This window comes from Anser anser, assembly GCF_964211835.1.
Source record: "Anser anser genome assembly, chromosome: 9".
Classification (NCBI taxonomy): Eukaryota; Metazoa; Chordata; class Aves; order Anseriformes; family Anatidae; genus Anser; species Anser anser.
This window is the reverse complement of record NC_139729.1, coordinates 10,374,616-10,389,016: the sequence shown is the minus strand read 5'-3', so window position 1 is coordinate 10,389,016 and position 14,401 is coordinate 10,374,616. Positions and strand designations below refer to the sequence as shown.

Here is a 14,401-nt window from a genome sequence, read left to right as displayed (position 1 = left end):
GGCCACGGGGACATGCAGCCGGGACCCGGCCCGCACACCAGCCGTGCCTGCCCATCGCTCCAGGCCCTGCGTGCACCCACGTGCCAGCAGCCCTGCAGCCTGGGGCAGGTGCGAGGACTCGGCTGCCCTGGGCGAAAGCCGTGTCCCCCCCTCTGCTTCTCCTCCACCTGCCGGGGTCACGCTGCCACAAGCTGTACCTGCCCGCAGCATCACGTCACCTGCCTTCTGCGATGGCACTGCGGGTTGTTTCTTCCCTAGGGGGTGATTTCACTGCACTCTGGGTGTCCTTGCAGGTGTCCCAGCCCCTCTGGGGTCAGTGAGCCCTTGGGATGGGCTGGTTGCGAGGAGCAGGCTGGGGAGGTGTGCGGGCTGGGGATGTCACCGGCCGTGGGGTGGCACGGTGAGGTCGGGACACAAACCTGCAGGGTGTGAGCCTGGGCCAAAAGCTGCGCTGGGCCGTGGGGGCCGCTGCTTTTGGCTCTCCTCTTCCAGAGTTGAAGCCTTTGTGGTGACATTAACCACATCGGTGCCTGGCCGCAGCCTTACTAGTAGGTAACTTGGCAGAACACCTTTGCGCTCACCGCTGCGTGCTCGGAGGTTTGACAGGGAAGCAGAGGTGCGTGAAGCCTGACCCGGCTTTAAACCGGGACCGTGCAGCGCTGGGAGCGAGGCCGGGCCCTGGGGACACCTCCTAAGGGCGTGTGGGTGCCCCCAGGCCGCGCTGTGTGCCCCCGGCCGCGCAGCCCAGGCCCCCGCGGGGCAGGGCGGGCGAGCCCCCTTTCTGCTCCCCAGAAGGGCCGCGGGCACACCGGGGCCGCCCAGAGCCACCAGAGCATCCCCGCGGCGGGACGGGAAAACTTCGTCCCTCGCCGCCGCCCCGTCCCAGCGCCGCCACCGGACGCGTTTCGGCCTGCGGCGGGCCCCGGGCCGCGGGCACGGAGCGGGAGGGCCCCGGGGGTCCCGCGAGCACCGCCCAGCACCGCCCGCTGCCCCCGGCCCTCAGCGCCTCGGCCGCGGCGGCAACAAAGGCGGGCGGCGGCGGCGCAGGTGGGAAGGGGGAAGGGAAGGGGAGGGGAGGGAGGGGCTCAGCCCGGGCTGGCCGCCCCCTTCCCCGGCTGCTGCGGGGCCCGGCCGAGGAGTGCCGCCCCCGCGGCGGGGCGACGTCCCGGTGCTGCCTGCCCCGGCCCCGCGCCGAGCCGTTGCCCACGGTGCGCGGCCCTGCGGCGGCCGGCCCGGCTCCCGAGCGCCCGGAGGCCGGCGGAGGAGCCCCCCCCCGGCGTCCCCCGGGTACGTGAGTACGGCCGGGGGCGTGCTGCGGGGCTCGGGGCGGGGGCCGGCTGCGGGCCGCGCCAGGAAAGGGGCGCGGTGGAGCGGGACCGGGGAAGGGGCGCAGGCTGCTGCCTCTCGGCGTTGCCTCCCCGGCCTCGCCGCGGCTGGGTCTCGTCCTGGCGGTGTCGAAGCAGGAATACCCGAGGGGGTGGGGGTGCTGGGGGGGCGGCTGGAGGCGGCCGGAGAGCCCCGCTGGGCGCGGGGGCAGCGAGCTGGAGCTGCGGGTCCCGCTGCGAGCAGGGAGCGCGGCTTGCTGGGCGCTTGCCTCGGGCACTCGCTGGCCTAGCGGGAACCAAAACCCCCTTTGCGGGGCTCGTGGTGGGTTAACGCTGCTGAGCCGTGCTGCCGGAACGCAGGGGAGCCCCGCGGTGTGGCCCCACACCGGCCTGGCCTCCGTACAGGGGAGGACAGCGGCCACCTGGGATGCTGGCGTGAAGGGTGCTGCCGGGGGAACGGTGCCTTTCCAGCCTTGGCTTTTGCTGCAAGAGCTGCTGGTTGTACTGGGCTGCGTATCTTAGAGAGCCATCCTCCTCACCTGGTGCCCAGGGTAAGGTCAGGTTTGGAGTATGCAGCCCTCGCGCCCTTCTGCCTGGGTCACGGCATCGGCGAAGGTTTCAGCAAAGCTCGGGTTAATGGCGGGGCTTGTGTAGAGGTGAGCGATGCTGGATGTGCCCTAGGAAGAAGAGTATTCCTGGCAAAAACCTTCCCCAGAAGGCCCCTGGGACTCGGGCCAGGAGCGCCGCACGAGGCCAACTTTTCCCGTTTGTTTCCGCGGTGGCTGCAGGAGGGCGAGGGCTGCAGGAGCTCGCCTGGACCCGGCGCTCCCCTCCCGCAGGCAGCGCAGCTCCTCGCCGCCGTGCCGGCTGCCGCTTTGGAGGCACTGCGGGCACAGGGTCCAGCTGGAACATGTGTCACCGCCTGGCTTAGCTCCTGGAGCTGTTTGCTGCTGCTGGAGGTGGCCGTGATGCGGGGAGGCGTGAGCAGAGCTGCGTGTGCTCGGGAGAGCTTTGGGTCCTGGGTGCCGGGGACGGGATGGCACCGCAGCCTGCAGCTGCCCCGCGCTGTGCTGTAGCTCCTCTTCAGTCATTTTGTGGATGCTTCCTCTAGGTGGGCAAAGTCCTGTGTTGTGGCCTTGTTCGCGGTAAGCAGTGGTGGCGGTTCAGGCTCTGCTGGCGTGCTGTTCTGTGCTGTGTTGTGCCTGCACCTCTCTGCAAAAGCGGTGGCTGGGCTGAAAATCCTGCTTCAGAGACCTGGACAGTGAACCGCCAGCCGCGACCAGCAGCATGCCTGTCTAGCCGGCAGCAAGCATAAGGTTACATGTCTTGGTTCAGAAAGCAAGAGGAATACACAGGTGTCTCCTCCACCTCATCCTGTACAAGCAAACGTGTTTATGAGGCTTTGATAACAAGGCTGCTTGCTTGGCTAACTGCTGTTTGGAAATACGCTGTTACTTGGTTGAAACCAAGCTGTGGATGTGGAGATGCATCATCATCGGCCAAGACCTAATTTTCTGGGACAAAGCAGGCAAGTACTTGAATCTTAATTTGTAGCAGTTGCTGACAGAGTTCCCTCTTGCAAGAGCTGGAAATGCATGGGAGGAAATTAAAAGTCCCAGAATGAGATGGCCGAGGTTGCTTTAATTAATGGCAAAGTGGATGCAGGCAGTAATGTTTCATATCTTTAAGTCTGTCCTTGAGGCTGTGGTTCAAGAGGAACTTGACTGCAGAAGCAGGATTACTGCACGCTCAGCGGCTTATTTCCCTGTCTCTGCGAGAGGATAGGTGGCCTGCTGAAGGGCAGAGCTTTGCCAAAGGCAGTGCATAGGTGACAGCGCCCTTGCAGGCATCGAGCACGCAGCTGGTTGTGAAGCACAAGTCTCTCCCAGCCTCCACGCTGCTCCAGGCTGGAGGGAGCGGAGGATGATAATTGGTGCTAGCCAAAATCCACCTCAGGTTGTCCTACCCGGGGCTCTAAGGCTGGCTTGGCTGGCTGGCTCTGAGGAAGATGTTCGAACTCAGGGTCTGTCACCTCCCTCTGCTTCTCCTGACCCACCTGAGCCATTGCACCGGCAGCTTTTGGAGGGGCAGGAATGGTGCAGTAGGGTCGCGGTCCTCCGTCCTGTTCACGGGAAAGTCAAAGCAGCCCTTGCAGCCCTAGGGGAAAACGTCATTTTCCTGTTCTAAACTCAGCATTAATAAAGATGGCAATAAAAGATCCGACAGTATTATTTTGGTGATATTTTATGAAACATACTGGCCTTTACTGTAGCCCTTGTCTCTGCTAGAGTAATGTAAATCCCAATTCTGCAAAGGATTTAGCAATCAAAGAGCATTATGAATCAGTCTGATACTTTGTCCCAACCACAGCCCTTCTTAGGTTGCTGACCTACATACAGCTTTTGGCATAACTGCTTCAGGGAGGCCAGGCTCCGATTCTGAACGTGAGGTGGTACGCGTGCTGCCGAGCTGCTGAGATCGCTTTGTGTGCAGGGAATGTTTTCACCGAGGTTACGTGCAGGTCTGCTGAAATCCCTCGTCGCTTCAGCCGTGCTTGAAGCTGGTGCTGCTTGACTGGGAACTTGTCTGTGATGTGTGAGCTGTAGGTAGTTCCTCCAAATGCTCTTTCAGTTGTAATTGTGCTGATTAAAAAACTCAAATATGAAAGGAGGTGTTTTTGCTGTAAAGAGCTCCTAGATATCTGGCCGACAGGAGTCATTGTTATCAGATGCTCTAATTACTTGTGTAATTAAAAACCTTGGAAAAACTTACATACTTTGGGCATTCGCTTATAGATAAAATCCAGGTTTGTTGCCCTTTTTAAAACACGCATGGCAGTTCAGCCTCTAGTGAGATGTGAACCCAAAGTGTCCTTCCTAAAACCACCCCAGAGGTTCACTGTGCCCACGCACATCTCATCGCTCTGCTGCGATGCCTGCAGTAAGGAGGTGAGCGGGTACAAAAAGGAGGGGCTGGAAGTGGGTCTGTGAAGCAGCAGCTCCGCGGGGAGCTCTGTCTGCTCCCTGCTGGCTCTTGACGAGCTCCCAAGCGTCAGCCGAAGGACACGGGTGCAGTTCCCACTGAGGTGGTGGCAGTGAAAACGGACAAAGCTCAGGTGAGTTTGCTTTCTGCTGCAGCTTGGGAAGGCAAGGAGCAGTACGACATGCCATAGCTGATGGCACGCAGAGCAAAGACAATCTTTGGGGTCAGTGTTCAGATTTGCAACAGAGCAGGACTGCCCCCGGCTCTGAGCAGCGTGGGGTCTGGCAGCGTTGGCTCCCTCCCTGGGTAAGGGAAAACGCTGGTGTAAACTTTTTCTTCTTTCTTTTTTTATGTACCCTGTTGTGGACATCTTTGGTTGTGTGTGGGCACATCTGTTTGTGTTTGTTAAACACCACGTTGAGCAATGGTGCTGCGTTGGTTAGTGCTTTAAGGCAGCACTTAAGCCTGTTTGTATCTGTCATGATTTCAGCTCTGGAAGACAGATCCCTTTGTTTGCAGGACTGCTGGAAGTGAGGAGAGGTGCGTGTGTGCTTCCCACCACGTGCCAGCAGGCTGCACATGTGCCTTTTGGTGTGGTTACGGATGCTAGCTCTAGTGAAGGCCCTTTGAAGCTGGGTGCACGTATGCCGGTGTTTTCATCTGCAGGTCTGGGGTATTCAATCTAATCTGGTCCTGAGAGCTCCTAGGAGCTCATTTGGGGAAGTAACAGGGCAGAGTGACAGCACCTCTGGGAAATGTGGGGACTGTGTGCTGTCCCCCCTGCGTGCTGTCCGCTAGGTTTTTGTCTCTGCAGGTCCCGAGTGGTGTGTTTGATTCACTCGGGTTTGTTGGTCCCTTGGAAGCCTTTGGAAGCTGCCTGCTGAGTTTCTGCCTCGTGTTGGGTGTCTTCAGAGACTTGAGAGTTGCAGCTCTGCCAGCGAGATGTCAGATGATCTTAAATATTTGCTCATGATCTGTTGCTCACAAGTTACCATAACCTCTGTTCTCAGACAAAGGTTGCAGAGAAAGCTGCAGTGCAGCATCTTGCTTATTCCTCTGTCTTTGTTAAAAAAAAAAAAAAAAAAAGTCTGTTTGTGATACCTTAATTTAGAATAGAAACACTGCACAGAATATCACCCTGCATACCAACAGGATGCTGGAGGGCAGGGAGGTCTCCGCTTTTTCCCTTGTGTCCTTGTGCTCTGGGTGCCTGGAACAGCACCTCTGTGAATGCAGGAGAAGAGAGCTCCTTGCCAGACTGAGCTAAAATTTCTGTGTGCTCTCGATGCGTGCTTCCTCTGGGAACTGGCAGCTACCGAAAATTAACGGAGCGGAGCTGCCTTCGTTCTGCTGCCCGGTGTGCACTCCAGTGCTGCTGGAGCAAGCCAGGAACCCCCAGCCAGCCAGCCCAGGCGCGCTGCAGCGTGATGCTGGTTCTGATTATCACCGTCCCTTTCCCAAGGCACCTGGAAATATTTGGAAACTTTACTCAAATGCACGGTGCAACTTCTAAATACGTGTTGGCTGTTAATACGTCTGGCTTGACAGTGAGCAGAGACGGCACCTACAAGGTCCCTAGCTGGTGCCTGCTCCCTGCTGCCTGCGTTGGTAGAGAGGGCTGTCAGCAGGAGCAGGGGAGGGCGTGGGTATTCTGCCATACGTGGTCGCTCACCTGGGGCACAAAGATCAGCAGAATTCTGTTAGTCTGGGCTTTACGAAGCTGTTTGAATGAAGTGTGGAGCTCGAGCCAGGCCTGTCACGGGCACGTTGCACACAGATCTGCATTTAGCAGCCCTCGTCGCACTGGTGCGCGTGGTGGTGCTGGAGCCCTGGCTTGTGGCTGAGATCCCTGACTCTGAGAGAAGCTGAGAGCAAGCTAGCACTCCTGCTGTAACTAGTACAACCGTTCCTGCTTACGGCGAGTGAAGCAGTGTGCATTTATAACTGTAAAACTTTGCGGAAAGATGGAAGTATGCTTTATGGCCCGTCTCTCATACCACTACAGCATTTGCTGATTAGAAGATCAAAGGGATTGAAATCAGTTTGTCACGTTTCCTGCAGGTGCCCCGTGGGAATTAACGGAGGTCACAGTCCATAGGAAGTGTGCCAACGGTGTTAACTGGGATGGAGTGACAATAGGAATTGTTATGGCAATCTTGCAGCAAAGATAGCTGCTTACCGAAATGGTTCTCTCAGAGACTAAAAGCGATCCGTGGTCATAGTTCTCCCCTGCAGAGCACAAATCTCAAGGAACAGTTTTTATCTTGAAATAACATTTAACTTGGAACGCAAGAATGAAAAGGTTTTGTGTTTTTTCTAGACTCATTTGTGGGACTGAGCGTTCAGGAAGTGCTGCTGGCAGAAAGGTAATGTAGACCACCACGTGCCTTCTGAACAGAGTAGCTCAAGCACTGAGCATCCTAAAAACAGTTGTGTAGTAAAAATTAAATAAATAAAAAATTTTAAACACAAGGGTTTTCTGTTTCCTTGACAAAATTGAAACGTGGTTGAAATGTACTCTTATCAGTCAGAGAAGATACGTTAGTGCTACCGCTTCCATTGGCAAACACGATCGAGGCAGAGTTCTGTGTAACTCCAAGGTTGTACTGCGGTCTCGTGATGGATAATCAGCGTATTATTTCTTGACCGTCTTAATGACCCAACTGGAATCCTGAAACCCTTTGTGCTTGCTAGGGGTCTTAAGGAAATGGGAGATTTGAATGTACAAGATTATAGGTGTTACAATCAAACTATATTTTATTGTTTTCATTTTAATGTAAGCGTATATAATTGACATTAATACTCAACCCAGTGTTTGTTCCCTCAGCAGAGATTCGCTATAAAGAATTGTCAGGGTGCTGGGCGCTTCATGAGTGAGATTCGTCAGCAGAAACAAAAACGTTGTTCTCTGTCAGCTCTGTGCTGATTTTTCTGGGTGAGTTTGGTTGAAATAGGATTTATGTTTATGTTTACATTTCTGTGGCCCCAGGTAAAATTCCGCAAACTGGGCAGAATCCAGAGGAAAGAGTCAAGGTGCAGAAAAAGAATACAGGTCAAATGAAAACCCTTTTTTGATTCTGCAGGATTTTATTACCCAGCACCACATATCATTACTCTTCGGGTCTTTCAAAGGGACTTTTTCCCACTTTGGAGGAGTTCTGCTGGTACGTTGACGAAGTAGCTGGAGACCTTTGTGCTATGTGCTGCTAACTTCTCAGCATCACCGGGGTGGTGTCTGCACGTGTGTGAAGGAGGGAGCTGAGAGGTAGGTCTGGTATTAACCAGTGCAAAGGCAATAACCTAACAAAGTGGGCAGATTTGCTGGGAACAGTGCAACAGTGAAGGAAAACGGAACTTTTCCTTCTTCCTGATGCCAGGCTCTTGGCAACCTTTGGGGTGGAAGGTGGTCAGCTGCGCTCTGAGGAGTGGTTGTGGCAAGGACCAGGAAAGCACAGACTCATGGAAGTAAGCAAAAAAGGAAAGATGCTCCAGAGTGTAATGAAGGAGAAGACATGGCAATGGTGGGTACTAGAAAGGCGCTCAGGTCTGGTGGTGGAAAGGAGGAAGGGAAGGCAGGGCGAAGATGGTACCAGAGAGCGTCCTTCATGGAGGGTCGTTCCTGCTCTGTGGAGAGGAAAAGTGTCAGAGGGTGGAGCTGCTTTCGGGGAGAAGAAAAACAAACAAAGAAAAAAACCCTGTAGGAAGGAGCGGTTAAGTGGATTTAAGATGGAAAGGAAAACAAAAACCAGAAGGGGCCAGGCTTGAGGGTAAGTGGAACAGAGAGGGTGTTGAGGTTGAAGGAATGAGGAGCAGAGATGAAGGAAATAGTCCCAAGGATGTGTTTTGTTGTTGGAGGTAGTGGGATTCCTGCAGGCCAGGGGAGGATTGATATAAATGTAATCAGGAAGGGGTGGTTTGGAGAGATGTGAGAGTGCAAGCTAGAAAAGCAGAAAGAGCAGTACTGGAAGAACACTTTAATTGAAGAATGGCTTGCATGATGAGTTAGCCAGACTATCTGCTCATGATATAGATTGGGGACTGAGATCACTGGAATTTTCTGGCTCTTCAAATTAAATTTTACGTATTTTTAAAGAATAGCCTTCTTGAAGTCTGGCCAAATGAGTAGTTCACCTGTGGACTGAGGAGTCTGAAAACATGACTGAGACTTTGCTTTGAGTAGTGGCCCTGTGTGTGTGGACATCCGTGTCATGTGCGTGGTCATTTGTGCTGAGCCTGCTGCAAGGTGTGGGCTTTAAAAAGTGCCACGAGTCCTCAGGGGAAGAGAGGTGGGAGAGGTGCATGGAAGGAATCTCATTTTCTTTAGATTTATCTGCTACTTTTCATAGCAGTCGCTACTTGCTGTCTTTCATTTCATTCTTCTGTAATGCAGCGTGGGTGTTGGTTGGGAATATTTTAGGCACTGTAGATGTGGTTCATCAGTTTCAGTTGTGGTTAGGAGTGTGTTTTTGAAAATCAGTGGGAATTCCTTCACATCTGTACCTGAGGTAAAAATCAAATTCACTTTCAAGTGTGGCAAAGCCCCTTTCTGCCTTCCCTCTCCCCGTTTTGGAAACCTGTTAGCATTCCACGTTTGCTCTGGGTAGGTGAGGGCGGTATGGCAACCCTGCAGCTCTGCTCTTGCTGCGGTTTTGATCTCTCAGGATAAAACCAGGGAGAAATCCCACAGAAGTGTTCTCCAGGAATCTGTGGGCAAGCTTCTTGTTCAAGGTTCACATGTGTAACCAGTCTGTCTGTGATTCAGCAGCCTCTAGTTTTGGCTGAACCACAGGGAAAGAGTTCTTGACTGGGATTTCAGAGGTGAGTTTAGCTCTGCACTTTGTCATCATCTCTGGGCAGATCGCTTTGCAAAGCACCAGTCTTCTTCAGATGGACAGCACTGGTGTGTTGCAGTGAAATGCATGCTTTAGGGTTGAGAAGTTTCCCTAGTTATTATGGGAGCGTGATCAGATAAATATTTCATTAGATATTTGTGGATTGTTTAATTAGATGGATAGATAATCACATACTTGCCATCTAGGTAGGAAAAAAAATCAAAACAATTAAGGATTAGCTGTAAAATTTGATGTCAGAAATGGTGTTAAGTTTCTGCTTGGACACTCTTTAATTATGTTTTGTTTAGTCCATGCTGGAAGTGAATGAAAAGGAATGAAATCCAAGCTTATCTGAGCTAGAACTGAGAGGTCTTACCAGGGTCATTAATGCATATTAATTCATAGTTTTAAAATTCATGCCTGCCATTAATTTGGCTTAACTCTTCCTATCTGTCTCCACGTAGACAAGACTCTAGAAGCCTAACTTGTTTTGAGGTATTGTGGAAAGGCCAAGGTTTCAGGAGTCTGAGTGCCGTGCCCTGCCATGTGTGCAGTGCAGCAGGTAGGTGCGGTGGTGGGGTTGTCGCATCCCTGGTTGCAGCAGTGCCAGCTGCAGAGCTGGGGCTGCAGCACAGCTCTTTGTGCTCACAGCCCGGCCTCAGGGCTCATACCTGTCCTCAGCAGAGTTTTATACTGGGTCTTAAGTTGCTGATCTGCCAGAGCCATTTTCGGGCAGCGCTCATCCTTCCCAGCACCTTGTGGTCTGATGGGCAGCTGAGCCGATACAAGTCTCACTTCTTTCTTCCCAGCTTCCACCCATTTTTTGCAGCTTTCAGCGCTGGTTTTGGGAGGAGGATGAAGGAAGTTGAGTTCAGATAGGTTGGAAGCTGCAATATGCTTTTTGTTTGCAGCGCCTTGGCTGGGGAAAACGGCGAGGGGCTCCCGGAGAGCTGGCAGGCACGGAGAAAGGATGCGGCTGGGGTTGTGCCTGGATGAGACTGCTTCTGGGTGCCAGAACCCCCTCAGCTCTGGTTTGCATGGGTCACCTTTCTTCCTGGCCACGCTGCAGCTCCTGCTCGGGCCGTGGTTGTGCTGGAAGCTGTGGTGTGGGCTGGCTGCCTTCCTCCTGCTGCTGCCTTGCGCCCTGTCTGAGGGAAGCGTGGAGAGCAGAAAGTGGTGCCCAAACCTGCCTCGTGGCAGGCAGGTTTCCAGTTCTGTCAGTGGGAAGGTGGTGGCAAGAGTGGGAGAGTTCTTCTCTCCTCTATCCTAGCAATGCTCCTCCAAAGGCTTGTGTTTCCCTTGGCGTATGGCCAAGGTAGTAATCAGTAACTTGATTTTCTGTATTTCCCCTGGAAGTTGCTGGCTTCTGCTTCTCTGGTTTCATCAGTGGTCAGTGTCTGAAGTCTTTCTCCTGTAGCATTCATGAAGCAATTGAAGGTGAACAAGGGCTGCTGTAGCTGAAGGCGTCAAAACCAAGCAAGGATATATCCCTTCAAACAGAGCGCAGGCTGTGGAGTTGGAGTTTCTGTAGTCAAGCCTATGGCCATGTCTTGGGTTTTATTTTTTATTATAATTTATTTGTAAGAAGGTTCCATTTTATAGCACAGGTAGTATTTTAGTAGCATCAGTCATGTAAAAAAAAAATAAAAATAAAAACCTGACAGTGTACCTTGTAGTAACGGGGGTTTTATCAAGCTTAATTTTGTCCTTTTGGAATTGTTAAGCGGTCAGCCTGGGTTGACAAGAAAAGGGACAAGAAAAAGGACAACAAAAGGGTTGTAAAGCCAGGCTCAGAAGGCAGGATAGTGTTTAAGTTACACAGCCCTAATTCAACTTGCATCTGTGCTGCAGTTTCTGATTGCATGGTTCCATGGCTGCTTCTTAGCTTGATGCTTGTCCAGGTCCCTCTGGATGGCATCCCTTCCTTCTGTAGGATCAACGGCACCGCTCAGTTTGGTGTCATCTGCAAACATGCTGAGAGTGCTCTTGATCCCCCTGCCTTATGTCACTGATGAATGGTCAATTGACAGCTGTAGCTGTGCATATTCTGAGCGTTACCCAAAGAAATGTGTATTTGCTTGGAGTATTCAGACTCTTAGAAATGGCCCAAAACAAGGCTGCTGGCCTTGGAGTCTCCCTGTCACTTACTCTGGTTTGGGGCAGGTTGCTTGGTTTCTCTGTACCTCTCCGTAATGCGGAGGCAGCTTCTCTGCCCTGCTGGGCCCTGCGAGTTGCCGGGGGTCCGTGCTCTGCGGGAGCCAGAAGTGGCTCTCAGAGGGACGCGAGTTTGGAGCTTGCCTGGGGCTCTGTTGGCTGCGGTGCCAGCCTCGTGTCCAGACAAGAGTGCGGCTCCTCCGGTGCTGTGTTTTGCACCTGGCCGGCGGGTAGCTTCATGCGGTGCCTCCGTGGCTCAGCCTGCGGGTCCGGGCGTAAGCAGGGGCCAAGGGCACGAGGCTGGGCCGGGTGAGCGTCCACGCTGGCGCCGCATGCTGCCCGGTTGGGCTGGCTCCTGCGCCTTGGCTGCCGGCGGGAGGGAGCTGCTGCTTTCCTGGTAATGGCTTAATGGTTCTCTATTTAACCGTAATTAACCCAGCAGGCAGGGTTTTGATTATTACGTTTTAGAAGAGTTTAGAAGAGTTGTGGTGGCAAGGCTTGTAATTTTGGGATGAATCAGCAGTAACAATTAAGCAATAAACAAACATGATTTCTTTTACCAGAATGCAGCAGTGTGTTTTCCTCTGCCAAAGCAGCTGGCGGGCGCTTGTTCATGTTGCAGCTGGGGAATGTGGGGAGGAGAAACAATTTCTCACCTGTGAAAAGAAGGGAAGAAGAATTGATGATAATTTTCTTTACTGCTATCACTTCCTATTTATTTTTTTTGCCTTTTTTGGGTTGGGGGCTCCTTTGGCTTTTGTTTGTTTTGTTGTGGTTTGTTTGTTTGTTTCCTCTTGAGGGTGGGATCTTTTTTCAACACTGTGGGGGGGTTAACATGAAGTTCTTGCTTAACCTTGTCATTTTCAAAGGTGACTTCCCATCAACTAACTGCTGGTATGCCTCATGGTGCTAATGCTTGCTCTGTAGATAGGCATGTGCACATATGGGGAGTAAAACTTGTGGCAGCATCTGGCTAAGCAGTAAGGAAAGTGCCTGTGCTGCACTGGCTGAACATGCTGGCCTTGGATTTGTGGGGCATGCTCCAAGCAGGTTTGGGGAAGCATTACCTGTGGTCGGGTGGGTCTGGGACAACTTTTGTGCCTTTTGAGCCCTTGGTCCCTGCTGGAGTCTGGCTGTGTGGAGGTGGAGGAGGTCAGTGCTATGTTAGTTATCGCTCACCAGCCACCCCTTTTCCCCAACCCACATGTTCTGGCAGCGTTTTAAAAACGTACTGTAGGACCAAAGGGTGGTGTCCTATCTCCGTCCAACTTGCAGGAGCTCTGTGTGCCTGGGTCAGGGGACAGCTGTCTTCTGTTTTCTGCCCAGCAAAATACTGCAGCCTTATTAGAGAATTGACATCTGGCTGGGACACAATTTGCTCTATTTAAAATAAAAATAAAAATTTAGCTGGCCTGTTTTCCTCTGCCTGCGACTCGTGTGATAAGAGTGTGGTCTGGTTTGTTTTCTGGTGGTATGCTGGTGACCCTGCCCTGCAGACAGGTTGGTCCTGGTAGCACGGTGGGAAAGATGCCCGCTGTTCAAAGGGAGGAAAGCACAGCCCTGTGGAAGTGGGCTGAGGCTTCTCTGCTGCGCACACCCGGGCTCAGGCCGTGAGGCTGGCCACCTCCTTGCTGCACATCAGTTTGTACAGCTGGAGTGGAGACAGGGTAGGCTCCTGACCCAATTTTTTTATTTTATTCTTCTTTTACTTTGTAATCCAATAAAGCAGCATAGAGAGAACTAGTACGTGAAGCTGCTCACTTAGCTGGCTGCTGGGGCGGAGGAGGAGGAGGTGGTTTGCTAATGTTGCCTGTTTTGTTAAGCTTAGCCTGGGCTGTCGAGCGAATCTGCAACCTTTTTCGTGGGAGGTGTCAAAGAAGGTGGAGAGTGCTCTGACCCCGCCGGATACTCTCCAGATTAATTACGCCTTTTTGTTTTCCCCATGGTTGCAGAATGGGTGGACTCCCTGGGCAGCCCCTTCCAATGCGTGACCACCCTCTCCATGAAGAAATTCTTCCTGATACCCAATCTTAACCTCCCTGGTGCCACTTGAGGCCATTTCCTTGCAGTCCCTGTGTTGCCATGGGGATGCCCGTATCAGGCCATGATCAGAAGGTGAGGTGGCCAGATCCCTCTCATGCCTACGGCTTGTAGGACAAGTGCTGAGAGTTTGAGCTCCCCTAAGGGATGCAGTTCACACCACAGCCCTGAGGCCCAGCTGGAGGTCTGTGCCCTCATGAAAAGCACAGCTGGTAGGAGCCAGGCTGCCAACGGTGTTGCTGAGAGGACCATCCCCACGTCACTGCCCGTTGTGAGCAAGGGCTGGAAGGGGTGCAGGAGCCTGCAGAGGGGCCTGAAAGCCGCGCGCCTGTCAGCCTCGGCTGAGCGGTGCTGCTGGCCCCGGCCAGGCCAGGCCAGGCCAGCTCCCCCCCGTTCTGCAGCTGCCCCAGAGCCCGGCGCGTGCTTCCACACCAGCAGCTGCACGGCTCTGCCCACGGGGACATCTCTGTTTGCTCTGCAGGCACGTGGAGAGGAAGGCCCGAGGGGCTGAGATGCGGAGGGAGGGCAGGAGCCAGGCGCAGAGCCTGATGTGCTACTGCATGGCGTGAAGTAGCGTGTGGACCAGGGATCCTGGTGACTGCTGGGGCTGCTGGTGCGGCTTCCTAGCCTGGCACGCACGTGCAGCCACCCAAAAACACTGCTGGTTGCCAGAAGAAGCACAAAACGTTGCTTTCTGGTTTAGCAGCCCGTTCTTCCTGCCTTCCCCTGGCCTGACGTAACCCTCAAAGATCTCTTTGGTTTCGTTATTTCTCATGCAGCCGCAGCCCTGGGGAGAGCTGGGCACTGGCGGCGTGCTGCCATCTTCTAGCACCAAACGTCGCCCTCAGCCCTCCGGCCTGGTGGCAAGGACATGTGGCCACACCATGGTGGCCGCCGGGGTCGCTGCCTCTCGCAGCACCCTCTGCTGAGCTTTCTGCTCCCGGCAGGGCTGGGTGCCATGGTGCCGTGGGCCTGGGGTCCTCAGGGTTAGAGGTGGCTGCGGTGCGGGATAACAGCGTGTCGGGACCTCTCTGTAACCTGTGGGCACTCGGGTTCCCTGCCGATAGC

General features: G+C 53.7%; 1 protein-coding gene across 12 annotated transcripts in view; it reads left to right on the top strand.

Annotated features, from left to right (window-relative positions):
* Positions 1 to 14,401, top strand: part of ST6GAL1 (ST6 beta-galactoside alpha-2,6-sialyltransferase 1) — a 47,033-nt gene that overhangs the window by 553 nt on the left and 32,079 nt on the right. For 7 of the 12 annotated variants that reach the window (XM_083849344.1, XM_083849350.1, XM_083849347.1 and 4 more), the window contains exon 1: positions 7,428 to 7,572. The exons of 1 other annotated variant lie outside the window; for it this stretch is intronic. The gene's annotated coding sequence lies outside the window, so the exon portion shown is untranslated. Of the gene's footprint in view, positions 1 to 1,070; positions 1,288 to 7,427; positions 7,573 to 14,401 lie in introns of those variants that run through there. 4 more of the 12 variants (XM_083849345.1, XM_083849351.1, XM_083849348.1 and 1 more) reach the window with 3 other exon arrangements.